This window comes from Ovis aries, chromosome 15 (genome assembly GCF_016772045.2).
Source record: "Ovis aries strain OAR_USU_Benz2616 breed Rambouillet chromosome 15, ARS-UI_Ramb_v3.0, whole genome shotgun sequence".
Taxonomy (NCBI): domain Eukaryota; kingdom Metazoa; phylum Chordata; class Mammalia; order Artiodactyla; family Bovidae; genus Ovis; species Ovis aries.
Genome location: NC_056068.1, coordinates 29,754,615 through 29,759,323, shown reverse-complemented (window position 1 = coordinate 29,759,323; position 4,709 = coordinate 29,754,615). Strand labels below are relative to the sequence as shown.

The 4,709-nt window shown below is 56.4% G+C and overlaps 1 long non-coding RNA gene across 1 annotated transcript; it reads right to left on the bottom strand.

Moving 5' to 3' along the window:
• Positions 1 to 1,001: 1,001 nt before the first annotated feature.
• Positions 1,002 to 2,981, bottom strand: LOC105602205 (uncharacterized). Its single transcript, XR_006056336.2, has 4 exons — positions 2,927 to 2,981; positions 2,370 to 2,663; positions 1,530 to 1,595; positions 1,002 to 1,262 (listed from the first exon to the last, which is right to left on the bottom strand). It is a non-coding gene; the product is annotated as an uncharacterized LOC105602205 (long non-coding RNA).
• Positions 2,982 to 4,709: the final 1,728 nt, after the last annotated feature.

Sequence of the window (4,709 nt, the reverse complement as noted above, 5' to 3'; positions counted from 1 at the left end):
TGGCTACCACTTATGGAGTACTTACTGTATGCAGACATTCTGCTGAATTTTTAGGTAATCTTAATCTTTACAACAGCTCTGTGAGGAGCCTTATCCCCAGTGTGCAGATGCTAACACTGAGGCACAGAGAAGTTACTTAACTTGTTTAGAGGTACGTGACTATTAGCAGTGACCTCTTACAGCCTCAGCAATGGCACCAAGGAAGTTGCTACCCGTACGGAGGCTCCCTTTCTGAGACCACAGGGTATGTTAGGGGGAGGAGGCTAAGGGTCAGAGTGAGACCTTCCAAACAAGAGCGCACAGTGAGGGTACTTTGCCTCTGGTTTTCAGGCCAAAGTCCCCTTCTCTCTTGGTCACACCCCTGCCCAACCCCCAAAAGTCTAGTTAGTCGTTCAAAGCTGCAGTGGTGGTGGGGGGAAGACGTGGTTCCAGACTGAGAGACACGGGCGCATCTGTGACCCACTGGCCAGCACCCCATCTTCCTCATCTTCCCCTGAATGACCCCACCTCTGGCCCTCTGTGCCAATTGCTCAAGCCCATCTATCCCTTCTCCTGTCCCCAAACTTCAGATGCAGAGGTGATGGTAAGAGGGGGCCAAGGACAAATGGTCCATGATTTGATCCCCGAATGAGGCTGTGAAGCCCAAGACTGGCCAGCGGGGGCTGGGGAGGGGGCAGTTCATCAGGAGGCGACAGGCTGGTGACAAAATAGACCAGGGCCAAGTGGTCGCTGGGCTGTGGCTGAGCAGATCAGATTGACTCTTGAAGAGGGCCTGTCAGGAGGGCCGGCAGGCGGGACCCTCCTCCAGCACAGGAGGTTTGTGCTGCAGCTTCCTCCCTCTGGGGAACCCTCTGTCTCCTCTTGGCCCCCTCTCTCCAGGGAGAGCCAGCCCCACCCCACCCCCCACACACACATATGCGCACTCATCCCTAAGCAGTCATCTATGTATGTCTTGCTGCCCAAAGATTCTGAAGTAGTTTACAAGAATGTGTACAATAAGATTTAACATATAAATGATTTATTTCATCAAAGCGAAAGAGTAGTGGGGCCCCATCTTCAGCCATGCCAGTGAGAAGGCAGGTCCAGAAGGGACTGAAGGAAGCAGGCAGCAAAGTCACCGAGCTAGAGGTGAAGGTGCCAGAGCCAGAGAGCCAGGGTGCAGAAGAGGGACCGGGAGGAGGCGCCGGCCAGCCACTGCCCGGTGTCCCGAGCCAGTCCACCAGACACCACGCAGACCTGGGATGAGCGTCCCTTTTCTGAATCTGAAAAGATTCAGAAACAAGATTCAGGGAGAAGAAAAGTAGAATAACGAAGAGAGATCAAGGGGTCAGTTTTAGTACTCAAAAATTCACAAACTTAGCTCCAGGCTTGGGGGCAGCCAAAGCAGAAAGGAAACCAGTGACAATCCCCCCAGGGACCCAGAAGGTGAATACTCAGCACTAGAAGACGAACGTGTCCACCCAATTTGCCCATTACCGTTCCCACAACACCTTGGATAGGCTGGCACACAGCAGGTTCTCCATACATACACGGAATAAATGCATGGCTGAACATCGGTTTCTCAACACAGGCTGACGTTTTCCCAGGGCGTAGGTCTAAGAGAAAAGTTACCCTCTGTGGGCCATCCTCGATGGGCCGTGGAACACTCTCGGGGGATTCATTCGCTCATTCACGCATCCGTTTACCCACTTATTGGTTCATCCATCCACTCGCTTACGTCATTTGCTCACTCCCACATTTGTCCATTTATGCACTCATTCACTCGCTCACACACTCATTCACTGAGACTCCACATTTATTGAGGCCTTCCTAGTGAGCACTACTCTGAGGTGAATCCGTGAACGAAATCTCAGTGTTTCCTGCCCTCGGGGAGCTTTCACTGTGTGAGCCGGAGCCAAAGGTATACAGTGAACGTGGATAACTGAGGAACCAGCATGCTTGACGCTGGGGGGAAAATTCAAAGCGCACTGGGTGGGGCTGAGTGACACTTCGGCAGAGGCCTGAAGGAGGTGACAGAGTGAGCCAGGAGGACACCTGGGAAAGAAAAGGAGGCCCCGGGGAGCCTGCCGGCCTGTGTGGTCCGGCGGCTGGCACAGGTGAGCCAGGCACGGCCAGGTGGGCTCACAGCTGCTGTGCTGAGCACAGACTGAAGGGGACACGGGAGGGAGTGGAGACCAGGTGGAGGGGCATGGCCAGGGTGGCAGCTGACAGTCAAAGAGGCTGGATTTCAGCAGTATTGGGGGGCTTAGGGGGCGGGCACTTATCAGGTATGGGTGGTGAGGAAAGGAGGGGAGTGGGATGCCCCACCTGGCCCTCATGGAGGGAGGGGGAATTTGGTGCCAGACACAGCAATTCCTCCAGGGGCTCACCTCAGCAGGCGTTCTCAACCCCAGTCCCAACCCAGAAATGCAGAGCTGGCCACCGGCCTGAGAAAGGACCACAGTCTGCCCAAAGGCCTCCTGAGAGTGACTGCTTCCATCCCGGCTCCACACTCTGCCAGGAACCCCCGGGCAGAGCGCAGCGGATTCCTCTGTGACCTCAAGTGGACGAGATGAGACGGGCTGGGGGCTGGCCAGAGGGATGTGTGCTCCTGAACAGCCGTGCTGCTTCTTTCATCCACCTGCCTAAGCCTGGGAGGTGGAAAAAAACCAACGACACCTGGTCTAGGAGGAAAATGAAGAAAGAACAGATGAAGCTAGAAATAGGAGCACTTGCCGTGTGCCAGGATCTGTGCCAGGCATGGCCCTCATCCCCCGTCCTGACAACCACCCAGCCAAACAGGGACAAGACCGTCATGCCAGCTGCAGTGCCCCTCCTCTCCCCCACACACCCTAGGACACGTCTCCCTCGACCCCATGGGACCCTGAGCCAGACGCTCCCTCCAGGCCTGGCCCCTCTGCCGGCGCCGCCTCTCCAGCTCACTTACTCAGAAGGGCTTCTTGCGCAGACTCTGGAGTCCACGATGGCACGGCGGGCAAGCTGAAGGCAGCATAGACATCTGTGATGACGCCCTGGGTCAGGCCAGCGTGGCCCAGCTCTCCGGGTCCTAGAGCCGGTGAGAAGCAGGGAGGAGGGAGCGGACGCTGGCAGACGAAGCAAGGATGAAATATTGATGCTCGCGTCCTGGTAAAGCAGAGAATGCCGCTTGTCCATGAATAAAAGATGGGCCGGAGGAGCAGGCCGGGCAGCAGATTAATTAATCTAAGTGAGCGCTCTGCCTTGTGCCATGGGGGAGGGGGCGGCGGAGTAAACAGCCCCGCAGGCCTGGGGCGGGGGCCAGCAGAAGTCCTCTGTGCCAGGCGGGCAGCTGTTTATAGCAAGGACACGAGCAGCACATCCGCGCCAGGCCCAGATGGGCAGGGAGAGGGACAGAGGCAGCCAGACTGTCCAGCACCGGCCTGGCCTCTCTGCCCCACACCCGCGGGGGACCACGAGAGAAGGCAGCTTCCAGGGCAGGTGTGGGGTCTCTGAGGTTGGAAATGGGGAACTCCTTGGTCCTTTCCTGCTGCCTCCATTTCTTCCTCAGGGAAACTGTGTGAGAACCTGGATAAAAGAGGGGGGAAGGGAGGGAAAAGGTCAGAGCCAGGAGGTCTAAGATTTGGCAGAGAAAGTTGGGCCCAGGCTGGCATCACTCCGAGAGAGGAGGGCAGGGATGGAGGACCGTGAGGTCTAAGGCCTGGGGAAGGGTTGGATGGTGCTATAGCTGTAACCGCCCTTGGAAATGCTAAACCCAAGATCCCCACAGCTTCTTGCCTTCAACATAAGGTGGAAAATGTGTTCATGGAGAGAGGGGCTCACACCCTCTCTGAGGTGGCCACGGTGTGGCGGCGGTGGTTTTACCAAGGATGGCACTCACGACCTCCACTTGTATTTGTCTTCCTGTTTGCGGCTCTTGATAGCTTATGTTTCCTGAAGGTTACACCAGGACTTTGTGGGAAGGGTGGCAATGTCCTTCATTACAGTCCTCACCCCAAGGTCCTGCAGGAGAACGTTCCCTCCGGGATCTGAAGTGCCCTAGCGACACCCCCAGGAGGAGCTCCCCAGCCTGAGGGTGGCTCCTTCCCAGCCTGAGGGTGGCTCCTCCCCAACCTGAGGGTGGCTCCTCCGCCCCCACCAGCCTCAGTGGAACCAGGGTGCCTCTTGCTGGGGTCGTCACCCTGGTCTGCTCTGTGTCTGCAGATGGCAGGACTGTCCCTGGAACTGTTCCCTGGGCAATTCATCATGAGCTGCCCGCTGACTCCTCCTGTGCCTTGTCTCATATTTGTTATTTAAATTTTTTTTCACCTAGGTTTAGTCCTGTATCCTTCTGATCCCCATAGTGCCTCAAAGCTCTACACAGGCTCACCAGAGGCACATCACACAGAGGTTAGAGTAAGTGAATGAACAACAACGGTCCAGCCACCTGCCCTCAACCTGGTCTGATCTCCGTGTCTGGACCTCACACTCCCGCCTTTAAGACAGGAACTAGTCCTTACTGAGGGCACCTGAGTCAGCCCAGAACCAGGCAGGTGTTTTCCAAGCACCAAACCTTCCCCACCACAATGCAGGGCACATCTCTCCCATTGGACAGATGGTGAAACTGAGGCTCAGTTCTTGGCAAGGTCATCCCACTGGCAAGTGGCAGAGCCGGGAATGGGCCCTGATCTGAGCCTAAGGTCCTTGCTTGTGCCTCCACATGCTGATGGTGAGATGCAGCAGGAACGCAGAGC